Here is a 15,736-nt window from a genome sequence, read left to right on the forward strand (position 1 = left end):
TGTCTGTGTTCTCTAAAACTCCTGTGTAGAAATCTTAGGGCGATGGCATAAGGAGGCAGGGGCTTTCAGAGGTAATTAGGTCATGAGTGTGTAAATGGCACTGGTGCCTTCCCGAAAAGACCCTAGAGGGCTCCTTTGCCCTCTTTGTACCTTATACCACAGCCATTTCCATACCAGACATTGGCTGTACTGACACGTTACCCTGGGCTATGTAGCTATGAGAAACATGCGCTGTTTAAGACACCAGTCTCAAGTCTGGGGAGTATTTGTTCTAGCTACCTTGGCTGGATAAGAGATACAGGAAGCCATGGACCGTAGGAAAGAGGGTCAGCCAGTTGCCATGTCTCTGTTTTGAATACCCGAGACTGGATAATTTATAAATGCAAGTTTATATTTGTTCACAGTCTGGAGACTTGCGAGCCCAAGCTAGGATGGCCGAAAGCAGCAGGATAAGTGGGCGTGTTCAAAAGAGGCAAATGCAATCTCTTGAAACTGAGCCTGTGAGAGTGAGGATGTTCTCATTATTGCTGGCTGGTTCTATTCCATTCCTGAGTGCTCTGCCCTTTGGCCCGCCACGCCTCCCGACAAGGCGATCATCATACAACATCCAATCTGAGTTTCAGAGGGGACAATCCAGACTCAAACTGTAACATCCATCACTTCCCAAAACTCTCGCAGGCAAAGGGCAGCTAGTATGTGAAGACATAAGGACAGAGGTTGCAGAAGTGCGTGAGAGGGAGAGGGCAGAAGCAATTGGTTGAGAGGTTGATGGAGGGCATTAGGAAGGTAACTCCAGGGGCTGGAGAGATGGCTCCGGTTCAGAGTATATATGAGGACCTGAGTTCCATTCCCAACACTCATATCGGGTACCTCACAACTTTGTAATTTCACTTCCAGGGGATATACTACCCCTTTCTGGCCTCCATGGGCATTCACACATACAGAGACAACATAGACTCCCCCATACACACACAATTAACTCAAATCTTTAAAAAATAAAATAAAGAGAAGTAACTCCAAGGGCTGGGGAGATGGTTCAGTGGCCAAGAGGTTGCTGTGCGAGCATGACGACCATGTTTGAAACCTAGCACTCACATGAAAGGCTGAGCATGGCCATGAGCACCTATAGCCCCAGTACTGTTGGGGATAGAGACGGGAGGGTTGCTGGGTTTTGCTGGCCACTGACCTAACTATAGGTTAACTGATGGACCTTGTCTCAAAGCAATAACATCAGAGCAGAATATGACATCATCCCTGGTCTTCATGATCACACAGATACATGCACATCCACTTGTGCATATAACACACACACACACACACACACACACACACACACACACACACACACACAAAGAGAGAGAGAGAGAGAGAGAGAGAGAGAGAGAGAGAGAGAGAGAGAGAGAGAGAGAGCCTACACTCATACACACGGCATAAACATCACACAATTATGAAGGTAGTTCCAAAGAGCACACTTTGAACTCCGCTCTCTTTGGTTTCCTCCACCATTGTTCCCTCTCTGAGCTGGTAGGTATGAATGCCACAGGCTGCCCCACATCGTCTTCATAGGGTGCTCCATAGATGGGTAGCATAATTAGCAGACCCATGAATTCCATTCCCCTTTTTCCTTGCAGCCAGCTAGCCACAGGAGGGCTTCAGGAAGTGACTAGGCTTTACTGAGAGCCTCATGAGACCATTATTAAGTTAAAATGCTGCACAGACAGAATGTTTCCCAAACAGAAAGCTAAACTCTCTAATGCTTCTATGTGCACCCACCTCTAATTAAAACACATGGATTCACAAAAAAGAAAAGGGGAGGGGAGTGAATGGATCAACAAGTTTTTGGTTTTTTTTTGGTTTTTTTTGATAGTTCAATTATGCTTCTGGTCCTATGGAGAATGTGGTAGGTGGTAAAAAATGGTAGAGGCTGATTTTCTAAGGAGCTTATTGTGGGAAACAATTATCCTCACTTTACATTGAGTGCTGGAGAGTCCGAGTAGTGAAAGTGAGGCTGTTTACTCTGCAAACTTGCAAAGCTGGGCATCAGCTCAGAGAAAAGGCAAAAATGGCTGGCATGCTCAATTTGGTTCAAGACTGTGGTTTTTTTTTTTTTTTTTTTTTTTCCGCTTTTGAAACCAGAACATTTATTTTATGACTGACTGAAATTCCTCAAGATGAACTGGATGCTGCAACAGCTGCCCTCTTGGGTTTAGGTGTTGTCCCTTCACGGAATCCATGTCTGAATCTTCGATAGACAGTTTTCAGGTGCCTCATCCGCCCAGTCCTGGTAGTGTTTCGTCTCTTAGCCTTGGCACTCCAGTTATACTTTCCCTTGCGCTTGGCCGGGTAGCCACACTTGCCACAGGTCGACTTCTGAAGATGGTAGGCCTTAGAGCCACAGCGGCAGCACAGCGTGTGTGTGTCTTATTGCGACACTTTCCAAAGGATGATGTTCCTTTCGTCATCTTGCTTCTGCCGCGGAGGCCAAAGAGACCGGAAGAGAAGACTGTGGTTTTTATTATTCCCAATTTCATTACCCTGCCTCCTGAAGTTCTCATTGGCTCAGTTCTTCAGGGAAGTACAATCTCCTCAGTAGTCTAACTCTCCAAACTCCTCATCCTCCTTGGGGCTCAAAATTTCTTGCTTTCTCATGTTTGGACTCAGCCATGTAGCAGACTGTCTATAACTTTTAAATTCTAAAACAAACAGCAACAACAAAAATGCCCAGGCAAGCAGGTGCCAGCTGCCAGCTAGGGAAGACGGAGCCCCATGTTACCTGCTCATCTGTGATTCATTTATGAGTTCTAAACGCACCTCCTATTGAAAATAGACCACAATGGTATATTTCTTATATGTATGATCCTTTTGAACAAGGTAAGCATCCCAGTTTTAACAAGAAAAAAAAAAAAGCTGTAAAATGTGTTAGTTATTGGTAAGAGGTCTATGGAGAGCTGGGGTTACTAGGAAAGGCCTCACATTATTTTCTCTTCTCTTTGTGTGACCAAATACCTCATGAGAGGCAGCTTAAAGGAAGAAGAATGATTTTTGGCTCACAGTTTGAGAAAATACAGTCAGGGCGCGTGGGGGAGGGAGGGGGTAACGGAGTCAGGGAAGACGTGGTGGCGGGAACAGGAGGCTGGCTGGTCACTTTGCATCTACAGTCAGGAAGCAGAGAGAGGCTGAACAGTAAGAAATAAATGCTAGGATCATCTAGTAGAAAATTCTAGAGAGTCTGTAGAAAATAGTTAGAATAAATAAGTTAGTTCAGTAGGGTTATAGGAAAAAACCTATGTGCACAAAAGCAAATCTAACTTCTGAAGACTAAAAGTGACATATAGAAACTGAAATTATCACATATCATTTGCAATTTCACCAGGGAAATAAAATATTTAGATTTGAACTCACCAAAATATGAGTAATGTGTGTTTGCTGAGAATTTCAAAATGTTGATGGAATAAATAAAAGAAGATACAAATGAATATGTGAGATTGAGATACAATACAGGGCTGAAGAGAGAGAGAAAAGTGGTTAGAGCACTTGCTGCTCTTGCAGAGGACCTGAGCTCAATTCTTTGAACTGACATTGGGTGGCTTACAATTGCCTGTAACTCCAGTTCCAAGGAATCCAGTATTCTCTTCTGGCTTCAGAAGTACCTGCAGTCATGTGCACTCATACCCCATATACACATAATTAAAAATAAAATAAATATTTTTTAAAATTTGATGAAATAAATAAAAAAGATACAGCTAAGTGAAGATACCCATCATGCTATAAGAATAAGACTTAATATAGTAATTTTTTAAATTCTTTTTAAATTAAGCAGTAGTTTTAATACAATCACATCAAAACTCCCATAGAGACTTGAATAGATACAGCCCATATATTACAAAAATATATACAGAAGCCACAGGCCCTCAAAATACCCAAGACATCTGAAAATGAAGAAGAGAGTGGGAGGAGGGACTTCGCTGGATGCTATGATGTATTCTAAAGCTAGAGGGCAGGCAAGATGGTTCAGTGAGTGAAGCTGCTTGCCACCAAGCCTGATGACCTGAGTTTAATCCCTGAACCCACATGATAACTGTTTTCTGACTGACACACATAACACACATACACACACACACACACAGAAAACGTAATTTAAAAATTAAAGCTAGATTGTATTATAAGGAAGGGATGGGGAACACAGAGTAATCAGACTGTAGCTAAAGTTTTTCTGTGTCCCACCTGGTCAGTAGCTGCTCAGACTCAAGTAAACACACACAGGCTTATATTAATTAAGACTGCTCAGCCATTAGCTCAGGCTAACTACTGACTAGCTCTTACACTTAAATTTAGCCCATTTCTGTTAATCAATATGTTGCCACGTTTTCTGTGGCTTTACCTGTGTGCCATTACATGCTGCTCCCTGGACGGTGGGCTGGCATCTCCTGACTCAGCCTTTCTCTTCCAAGAATTTTCCTTGTCTGCTTATCCCACCTATACTTCCTGCCTGGCTACTGGCCAATCAGCATTTTATTAAACCAGTGTACAAAAGCAGTATCCCACAGCATCGGACATTGAAAGATCCTCAGTTGATTTTTGATAAATACATCAAAGTCATTCAAGGGATGAAGGGGAGCATCATCAATGAGTGTCCCAGGAGCAATTGGACATCTATAAATAAAAACATAAATTTTGACCTGAACCTCCTGCCTACAAAAAATTAACTCAAAATAAACCATAGACTTGAGTAGAAATGTAAATTATAAAACAGAAAAAAAAAAAAAGGCGTTAACAGGCTTTCTTTTGGACCACCAACCAGCTCCTAAATCATGACACAGAGACTTATTATTAGTTAAGAATGCTCAGCTTTATCTTAGGTCTTATTTTAATCTGTTTCTCTTTATCTACATTTTGCCTTGGGGCTTTTTACCACCCTTCCTTCTTTCCTTCCTTCCTTCCTTCCTTCCTTCCTTCCTTCCTTCCTTCCTCCCCCTCCCTCCCTCCCTCCCTCCCTCTCTCTCTCTCTCTCTCTTTCTTTCTTTCTTTCTTTCTTTCTTTCTTTCTTTCTTTCTTTCTTTCTTTCTTTCTTTCTTTCTTTCTTTTCTGCTTTCTCCATGACTGCCTGGCTGGCGGCTGCCTGGCTTTTGGCCCAGGTGCGTCCCTCTCTTTCTCCCTCATTCTCTTCTCTTTCTCTTTTGAGCCTGGATTTCTCCTCCTATTTATTCTCTCTTCCCACCAGCCCTGCCTGTCCCTCTCCTGCCTAGCTATTGGCCATTCATCTTTTTATTAGACCAATCAGGTGCCTTAGGCAGGCAAGGTGAAACAAATGCAACACATTTTTACACAATTAAACAAATGCAGCACAAACAAAAGTAACACATCTTTACATTGTTAACAAAGGCAGCATAAACAAAGGTGACACACCTTCACATAGTTAAAAGAATATTCCCCAGCATAAACAAACGTAACACATATTTGCCTAGTTAAAACAATATTCCACAACAAAGAGGATATATTTGAGATTCAGGTCAGGCAAAGAGTCCTTTGAATTGATATTAATGTACAGTGTATAAAAGAAAAAGTAATAAATTGGATTGCGTCAAATTGAAGACATATTCTGCAGGGACCTGTTATGTGGTTAGACTTTATAGTCATAAACTGTCAAATAACAAATAATAAGAAATAAGCAGAAAAAGAATAATAAGAGAAAAAAGTCTAATCAAGAAATGAACAAAAGTATTCAAGATATTTCACCAAAAGGCAGACAAACACACAAGAATGTTAACATCATTAAGCATAGGGGAAATAAGAATTGCTGACACAATGGTCCATTGGTGCAGGTCTGGTTATTTCTAAAAGTCTACTTGCCATAACCTAGAATACCTGGGTTCAACTGAGGGATTATTTAGATCATGTTGGCCCATAAGAATGTCTGTTGGGGATTGTCTTGATTGTTAATTGATATAGGAAGAACCAGCCCATTGTGAGCAGCACCATTCCCTAGGCAGGGGATCCTGAACTATGTAGGATAAGGAGAAAACTAGATGAGAATAATCTAGCAAGCAGATAGAATGGGCACATTCATTTCTCTTTGCTGTAGCTGTGGATATAATGTGACTAGTTGCTTGAGTTCCTGCCTTGACCCTCTTGAAATGGTGGCTTATAATCTGGAATTGTAATTCAAATAAACTCTTTTATTCCTGTAGTAGTTTGTATGAGAATATTCCCCATAGTCTCTGGCATTTGAGCACTGGAGGCCCAGCTGATGGCACTGTTTGAGGAGATTTAGGAAATGTGGTTTTGCTAGAGGAATTATGTCACTGGGGGCAGACTTTGAGAGATTACAACGTCACCACAGTTCCAGTTTGCTTTCTCTGCTTTGTGCTTGTGTTTGCAGATGTGAGCTCTTAGCTTCCTGTTCCTGCCTCCATGTTTATTGCTTATTGTCATGCCTCCCCATTACATGAACTCTTTTTGCTCTGGAACCATAAGCCCCAAAATCTCTTCTGTAAGTTGCCTTGGCCATGGTGTTTTATCAGAGCAACAGAAAATTAATTAATGCACTCCCCTAAGTTGTTTTTGGTCAGAGTAGGACAAGCCTTAATAGAAAGCTGAGAATTGTAACTGCAGTGGATGTAGGCAGGGTCCTAGGGACTCTATGGTTTAGGAGACAGAGCTACATTGGAAACGGCATAGCTATTTAGGGTGACATCACTGGGCTCCGTGACACCCCAGAATAAAACACAGTGTGAGGTTCATCTTAATTGCCAACTTGACATGATTTAGCATCACCATGGAAATAAACCTCTGAGCATGTCTGTGAGGCAGTTTCTAGATGGATTAATGGAGGTGGGAAGGCCCACCATAAATGAAGGTGGCACCATTTCATGAATCGGACACTATGCTAGATTGAAAAAGGAAAGGGTGAGCTGAATACCAGCATGCACCTCTTTGCTTCCCAAATGTACATGCAATGTGATCAGCCACCTTCTGCCCCTGCAACCATGATCCCCACCCCCCACTTCCCCATGCTGGGCTGTATCTTCTGGATCTGTGAGCACAAGTAAGCTCTCATCCTGTTAGGTCGCTTCTGTTAGGAAGTTTGTCACAGCAAGGAGGCAAGTAGCTAACAGAAAGAGCATGGAGAAAAACAGACAGACTCTTTAGGCATCTGTTGCCGAGTTGTAAGGTCACAACTTTGACCTTCCCTTCCAGGAATGGCTTGGCTTAGCTCCAGTTGGGGGTGTCTCATGAGATTATTAGATATCAGCTTGCCTGAGGCTGGAAGAGCCATTTTATTTTTATTTTTAATTATGTGATGTGTGTGTGTGTGTGTGTGTGTGTGTGTGTGTGTGTGTGTGTGTGTATGTGCAAGTGTGCATGCATGTGTGCATGCATGTGAGTATGGGTGCCCACAGAGGCCAGAAAAGGGTACCTCCCAGAAGTAGATCCCTTACAGCCAGAATTCTAGGTGGTTATGGACCACCCAGTGTAGGAGCTGGGCTGAACTTGGGTCCTCTGGAAGAGCTGCAATCACTCTTAACCACTCAGCCATCTCTTTAGTCCCTGAAGGATCCACTTTAGCTAGCAGTCATGGAGCAGTGGTACTGGCTGCAGACAGGAAGTCTCCCATGGGGCTCTTGGCCATCCAAGTGGTGATATCTTTCATGGCTTACCTCTGGAAACCACATGTTATTCCCCTCATATTCTGTTATCAGTCAGGGAAAGTATTCTGTAAGGGCAGGGCTGCCAGGAAACCTCTGATACACGCATGCTGCCACAGGCTGTAGGCTGGGAAGTACCAGACTCTGAATGAGAGTAGCATCTTCACTGAGTAAAGACGATGGAATGCAGAATTTTATGAAAATGGAGCGTGGGCTGCCTGAGCCAGGTTGAATGTTTTGTACAGCTACAGCAGATAGCCCTCATTCAGATGCCAGGTCAAGTTAACCAGAGCTGGCCACCATTCATGAGGATCTAGGAGCTGGGTGGCAGTGGCACACGCCTTTAATCCCAGCACTCGGGAGGCAGAGCTAGGTGAATCTCTGTGAGTTCGAGGCCAGCCTGGTCTACTGAGCGAGATCTAGGACACACCAAAACTACACAGAGGAACCCTGTCTCATAAAACCAAAACAAAAAGAGGATTAGGTAGTGTGGTACCTGCGAGCTGGCAGATGAGCAGGTAGATGGTTTGGGAGGCTGTTGTGGTTCAGGGTCCACACTGAGCCAGAGTCAGCAGCTTGTGTCTCCTTTCCAATGTGGCTATCTGGTGTGACCCTGTTGGACTCAGCAGCAATTCTGACACAGTGGTTGGTGGCAGCAAGGCCACTCTGACACCCCCAGAGGAGATTTACTGAGCAATTCCATGAGGGGTGGATGTAAGGTAGAGTCTTTCTCTTCCTTCCTTCCTTCCTTCCTTCCTTCCTTCCTTCCTTCCTTCCTCCCTCCCTCCCTCCCTCCCTTCCTTCCTTCCTTCTTTCTTTTCCTCCCTTCCTTCCTTCCTTCCTTCCTTCCTTCCTTCCTTCCTTCCTTCCTTTCTTTTTTCCCAAGACAGGGTTTTTTTCTGTGTAACAATCTTGGCTGTCTTGCAACTCTGTAGACAAGGCTGACCTCAAACTCATAGAGATCCACCTACCTCTGCCTCCCGAGTGCTGGGACTAAACACTTAAACCACCACCACCCAGCCAAGGTGAAGTTTTTAGAAAGCGTGAACTGGGGGATCACAGACCAGACTGAGGATAGTGAGATAGCCAGTCAGTACTGTGGATCTTCAGAGGTAGCTGGCTCTGTTCGCCATCATCACACCAGATCCTGTGTGAATGGTTGTCCCTTAGGAACAAGGGGAGAGAAGACAGTTGAGGGCCCAAGGGCCATACCTTAGGGTATAACATAAGCAAGGCTTCAGAAGGAGTCAAAGCCAGTGTCCCAGGGGTCAGTATTAAGAGAATAGTCTCAGGGTAAGAGGCCTGTAGGAAAGACAAGGCAAGCTGTTCCCTCTGACCAGAGAGAGGACTAAGGTGCTGGCTGGGGTCTCTCCTCCACTGTGGAGAGCAGCTGAGCTGGTTATATTGGGACCATCTCAGTCAGTAATCATACCCGAAGGAAGAATGGAGAAAAGCACTATTCAGGAAGAGAGAATGGATTTTCTAATACTAAGCTCCAGGTTAGTGCAAGTGGGAGCCTAGGCTGGCCAATGGAAGATACTAGAACAAACCTGGCTGCTTAGAGCAAATGTAGCTACTTAGCTCTCCCTCATCCTACCTCTAGAGTGGCCTTAGCTGGGCACCAGGATGTGCTTTGGAACCTTCTCCACTCCTGCCTTTGACTTTGGAGAGCAGATGTTCATTGTGTTAATTTTTAGACGAAACTCAGCACAGCAGTTCACTCCTAGCCAGTCATACTTCCTCCCTCTGACTCAGCTTCCTCACTGTAATGAGGCGATGACATACTCCACCAGCTAGCATTCATGGAGGCTTCCAGCTCTTCCGATGGACACTGTCTTAGTTAGGGTTTCTATCGCTGTGGTGAAACACCCATGACCAAAGCAACTCAGGGAGGAAAGGATTTATTTGGCTTACACTTCCACAGCACTGTTCATCATCAAAGCAAGCCAGGACAGGAACTCAAAAGAGCTGGAACCTGGAGGTAGGAGTTGGCTGATGCAGAGGCCATGGAGGGATGCTGCTTACTGGCTTGCTCAGCCTGCTTTCTAATAGAACCCAGGCCCTACCCACAATGGGCTAGACCTTACCCCATGGATCACTAGTAAGAAAATGCCCTACAGACTTGTCTGCAGTCTGATCTTATGGAGGCATTTTCTTAACCGAGGTTCCTTCCTCTCAAATGGCTCCAGCTGTGTCCAGCTGACATAAAATGAGCCGGCACAGCTACCAAGGTGGACGGGAGGTTGAGACCCACTGGGAGGAAGCTGAAAGTGGCCAGGCACTGTCCCTGGCTTGGGACTTCAGTTCCTTTCCTCACATGTTCTGAAAATGAGTTTGAGGCCAAAGCAGTGACAGCATATGATACCCATCATGGACAACAAAGGACAAGATGGTAACCCAGGGTAGTTCTGGAGCTGTGCAGACATGATAACTGTGGGCTGGTGTCTGGGGGCTGAAGCATCTCAAGTGAGTGTTGGGTTGAGGGTGGATGATGAGCTTACCACACACACTGTCTTATAGACAAGGCTTTATACATTTATCATCCAATATTTATTACAAGACCAAGGTGTTCTGAGTGGATTGCTTATAAATTATTTTTTTTAAAATAGTGTGTGTGTATGTGTGTGTGTGTGTGTGTGTGTGTGTGTGTGTGTGTGTGTGTGTGTTTTCAACACAGGAACTTCTAGAGGACACATTCAAACTACAGAATACCTCAAAAGTTACAAATAAGAAACACACACACACACACACACACACACACACACACACACACACACACTAAAACAAATTATCCATCCTGAATTCTGGACACTGACTGTCCATGCACCATGCATGCTGTGATATTTCCATTTTGCTTTTTACTGTGGTCTTTGTATCTCTGTCTAAAATCTATCCTCTCAAATTTAATACCAATGGAATTAGAAGGTAGGAACCTTGGGAGGTGACAGAACATAGAAACAGAGCCTTTATGATGAGATTAGTACTCATTTAAACAGTTTGCTTTGGTGTGTGTGTGTGTGTGTGTGTGTGTGTGTGTGTGTGTGTGTGTGTATGTGTGTACATGGATGCAAGCACATGCACATGTGTGTAGAGGCCAGAGTCTGACATTGAGTGTCATTCTCTTTCGGGTGTAACCCACGTTCTTTATAAATGCAGGGTCTCTCACTGAACACAGAGCTTACCCGGTAGGCTAGCCTGGCTGACTAGCAAGTCCCAAGGATTCCTTTTTCTCTGCCTGCCCCCCCCCCGCCCCCGCCCCCAGCATCAGAATTACAGGCACATAATCCGGCTTTTTAAGGTGGGCTCTGAGAACCAAACTTGGGTGTTCATGCTTGTATAGCCAGCACTTTTCCAGCTTAGATGTCTCCTTGGCCCCTGCAAACTTTCATCGTGCTCAGGGTAAGGTCCACGTCCGGAATTCACACTTTCTCATGAAATCCTCACTTCCCCAAATCCTGCAGAGGGAGAAACAACAAGGTCAGTGTTTACTAAAGTTCACACAAGTATCCAGCCACCTGTGACTCTTTGATGTGTGTGTGTGGGGGGCGCAGTGGGGGGGGGAGGAATCCTGCACCATGATTCCAGATTCCGTTCCTGTCTTACTATAAAGCAGAACACAAAAATACATGCAAATTCCACAGGGTTTCATCACTTGGCAGTCCAAGGGGAAAAGACATCGGCTTAGCATGTGAAGTCCCACATTTTAGAAAGAATACAAAGCAGAGTGAAGTTTGACATCACTGTTTTTCTTCTTTATCGTGTGTGTGTGTGTGTGTGTGTGTGTGTGTGTGTGTGTGTGTGTGTGTGTGTGTATGTGTGTGTTCATGTAGACATGTATACAGAGGCCAGAGGTCAATGCTGGTGTCTCCTCAAATGGCTTCTCCACCTTGCATTTTGAGACAGGATCTCTCCCTGAGCCTGGAGCTCACAGCTGAACTAGTAAAGAAGCAAGTGCAGTGCTTTCTCCTGTCTCTACCTCCCCAGCATGGGGTTACCAACATCTGGCTTTCTACATGGCTGCTGGGGATCCAAGCTCACACAGAAAGCACTTCACTGACTGAATTACACACACACACACACACACACACACACACACACACACACACACACACACACACCCTCTCAGCCCTCTTCTTCCTGCTCCTGGGTTCTCAGGATATGGAAGTGTTTAACAGATGCCAAGCAATGTAACTGTGGGAGACTCAGCTTGTGAGTTCACACACTAGTTAATGCACGTACCCAGAGATCAGTTAATTAGCTCAGAGGCTATAAATCCACCTTAGCATTATCATTAATCATTGGAAACTCTAAGCGTATGATTCAATTTGGAAAATTTGGATTTATTGATATTGTAGGAAGTGCACCTGTAGGCAAGGTTTAATGTGACCCATATTTGTTTTCAGGACGCTGCTCAAGACAGGGATAAATGAATGCCTGGATGAGTTGAGAGAAATGTTGGTATTTATAGCAATAGTGCTCTAGGTTACATTTCTTCTTCCAGTCCCCAAGGGGCTAAGAATCATACGTAAGGTCTACTGAATGCTAGGGAAACACTACACTGATCTACACCCCCCAGCCCAGTTTTAAAATCCTTTTTAATTCAAGATTATCATTGAGTCACAGAAACTTACAAATACAAAGTCCATCTTCATCTCCCTCCTCTTCCTCTGCTAAGTTCACCTGCTTCCCTTCTCTTCCTGCTCTTTAATCATATACCAACCTCTCAGACAGACAGCCTTAAGGTAGTGGAAGGGGAAAGGCTTGTTTATTTAATGGCAATATGATCAGATCTCAGAATAACTTCAGGAAAACACACTCAGTTGGTGTACAAACACACTACTTACTGAAAACTAATATACATTGGTGCTTGTAAGTGAAACACAAGGTTATGAAAAATTATGATTTGTGGAACTCTGCATTATTGAGGGGCTGCCAACAGCATCCTTAGCTTCACGTTTTTGTCTGTATTACATGGTGGAGGGGGGGCCTTAGGAGTGAACTGAGAGACTGAGGCACAACTCCGCAGCAATAGTGATGATGTGTGTAAATGGGGAGCAATGACTTGGGCTGGCTGACTGCTGCTGAGGGCAGGCCCCTGGCTTGGCATCTGGGAGATGAACTGGAGTGTCAGTGTACTGGCAGGCAGGGAGAGATAGTTCAATAATTTCTTTACTTTGGATTATGGCAAAGTGACTGTCTTACATTGTCTGTGTCAAGTGTTATGGCATGATTAAAAAAGAAATAGCAAGACCTAATGTGAGCAGCTGAGGGAACCATGTTAATGGGACACAGTTGTATTCCCAGAAAGGGAAGGTGGTCAGTTCAGGGGCCAGTGATATTTTTGGCAATGTGATGTTTGATGTGGCTCCTAGGGATGACAGGAAGGGTCTGGGAGACAGAATGAGGAAGAGAAGACTCCAGGCAGAAAAACTCAGTATGCAGAAGTGAGGCATGGGTCAGGACTGGCTTGAGACTTTCAGTTTGAGGGGAATATGGGCAGGCACTTGGTACAAGAAGAACAAAAGGTAGTGAAATCTAGGCTGACGTCTTGTTTTAACCTGTGATCCACCTTCCTTACCAGATAGAGGCTCAGTATGTCCAGGGACTCACTCACCTCTCGCTCTGTCCCACTCAGCATTAAGATGAGCATCTGGCCCAGAGAGGGGCTGAGGCAGCATTCCCTGAATGAGTGAGTGGTTACAGGGCCTTGGGAGAGTTACTGAGTGGTTTACAGTGGACCCTTTCTCTGTACAAGTTGGTTAGCTCAGGTATGATACAGGAAGGCTGACTGACACAGGCTGGGTGGATACAGAGCTGAGTGGTTGTGTGTAGTTGAGGTTCTTCCGTCCTGGTTGCTATATGATTGGGCATTGCATGAATGTACCACAGTGTGTTTATCCAGACTCAGGTGACGGATGTTTTCTGGTTTCCAGTTTGAGGCTGTGATATGTTGTGCTGCTCTGAACATCTTTGTACGTTTCTTTTGGTGGACATTGGGTTCCTTTCTCCTGGAATGGAATTGCTGAGTCATATCCATGTCTCACTTTGGAAGAAAATGCCAAACCATTTTTCTGGAGCTTTTCTCATTTTGAATTCCTACCATCAGTGAGTGAGAGTCCGTGATACTCCATGCCCTTACCCCATTCTTGATGTGGTATTTCCACTTGGCCATCTTGCTGGGTGTGGAGTATGGTCTCTGTAGGATTTTTTTTTTGCTGTTGTTGTTGTTATTTATAGACTCTTTAGTTGTTGTTGTTGTTGTTGTTGTGTGTGTGTGTGCGTGTGTGTGTGTGTGTGTGTGTGTGTGTGTGTGTGTGTGCGTGTAGATTCCTGAATACATAGATACAACCTTTCCCATCTGTGTAACGTTACCTGGATGTATATGTTTTAGAGCTGACCATGTGGTATTGGATAACCACCCGTTCATTCTTGCTGTGTTGTCCAGCCTGGCCGCAGACTTGCGATGCAGTCCAGGCAGGGCTGGAGCTAATGTTGCACTAGTGGTCCCCCTGCCTCAGCCCTAGCTGGGATTATAGGTATGCACCACCGGGCCCAGATTCTTATTTTTCTGTTTTTTCTTTCCCTTCTTCCCTCTTTTTCTCTCCCTCCCTTTTATATTTTGAATTTGTATTCATCTTTGCTTATGTACTGACTGAGTAACTTGTTTGGAGAGAGCTCCTGGGTGGCAAACTTTCTGAGTCTGCATCTGCGAAAACCTTTCCTGGTTTTACGTTCCTCAACCATGTAGCAGAGTTGAGAGCATTGAGGTCCTGATTCCAAGTCTGTTTTCCTTCGGAAATTACACATTGTTGCTCTCTTCCTTTTATTTGATGCTGTTGATAAGTTTGTTGCCCAAATACTCATTCTTTAAAAAAAAAAATTAATGCACGCATGCGTGCACACACAGAGGTAAAATATACATCACACAGAATTGACCATTCAAACCAGTTTTTGTTTTTTTAGCTAGTTCACTCCCATTAAGTGGTCCCCAAGTGTCCATACATAGTTGCTTCTTACTCTTTCTAAAATTGTCTAACACCGTCTCCAATGCTCTCAAAATTTTCTCTTTGAGTTTTTGACACTGTGTCAGAACACGGGAGACTTCTGGTGTCCCTCCATCCTCACAGCTGTCTTCCTCAGTTGGTGCACATTTTCAGATGAAGACTTGGGTCTTCAGTTCTGCAAGAGGTTTTCTTTATTAGTTTCTTGTGTAGTCTGACTTCTGTAACCCATATTCATTTAGGGGCAATAACTGGCTCTCTCCTCCATGTATCTTACATTTCCTTTTCCCCATACTATCGTTTTTTCCTTTTACTGAAAAGAGATTCTTTTCTCATACAGTATATCCTGATTATAGTTTCCTCTCCCTCTTCTTCTCCCAGTTCCTCCCCACCTCCTCTCCCTTCTGGATCCACTCCCTTTCTGTCTCTCATTAGAAAAGAACAGGCTTCTAAGAGATAACAACCAAACATGACAAAATAAAATATAATAAGATAAAGCAAAAACCATCACAATGAGGCTGGACAAGGCAACCCAACAGAAGGAAAAGAGTCCCAAGAGAAGGCAAAATAGTCAGAGACCCACTCATTCACACACTCAAGAGTCCCATAAAAATACTAAACTGAAGCTGTAATACATACCCAGAGGACTTGGTGCAGAGCTGTGCAGGCCCTGTGCTTGCTGTTTCAGTCTCTGTGAGCTCATATGGGCCTTGCTCGGGTGATTCAGAGGACCTTGTTGCCCTCCATCTCCTCTGGCTCTTTCCACCTCCTCTTCCATGGGGTTCCCTGAGCTCTGAGAGGAGGGATTTGATGGAGAAATCCCATTTAGAGCTGTGTGTTCCAAGGACTCTCTGTGCAGGCTGTGGGTCTCTGCATCTATTCCCATTTACTGCAGGAGGAAGCCTCTCTGATGATGGCTGAACAAGACATTGATCTGTGATTATAGCAGAATATCATTAGGAGTCATTTTATTGTTTGGTTTTACCCTATGTCTCCGGGTTATCTGGTCTATGGTTCTTGGTTACCTAAGCTGTGTCAGGTATGGGTTCCTTCTCATGGAGTGGACCTTAAGTCAAACCAGACATTGGT

The 15,736-nt window shown here is 44.3% G+C and overlaps 1 protein-coding gene and 1 pseudogene across 1 annotated transcript in view; one reads left to right on the top strand and one right to left on the bottom strand.

The window, feature by feature from the left end:
• The window catches only part of Shc3 (SHC adaptor protein 3), a 144,026-nt gene that overhangs the window by 16,711 nt on the left and 111,579 nt on the right, over positions 1-15,736 (top strand). The gene's annotated exons all lie outside the window — the stretch shown is intronic.
• On the bottom strand, positions 2,144-2,462 carry LOC128104685 (60S ribosomal protein L37-like; annotated as a pseudogene).

Source organism: Peromyscus californicus, unplaced genomic scaffold, assembly GCF_007827085.1.
Source record: "Peromyscus californicus insignis strain IS unplaced genomic scaffold, ASM782708v3 Scaffold_8__1_contigs__length_139910024, whole genome shotgun sequence".
Taxonomy (NCBI): domain Eukaryota; kingdom Metazoa; phylum Chordata; class Mammalia; order Rodentia; family Cricetidae; genus Peromyscus; species Peromyscus californicus.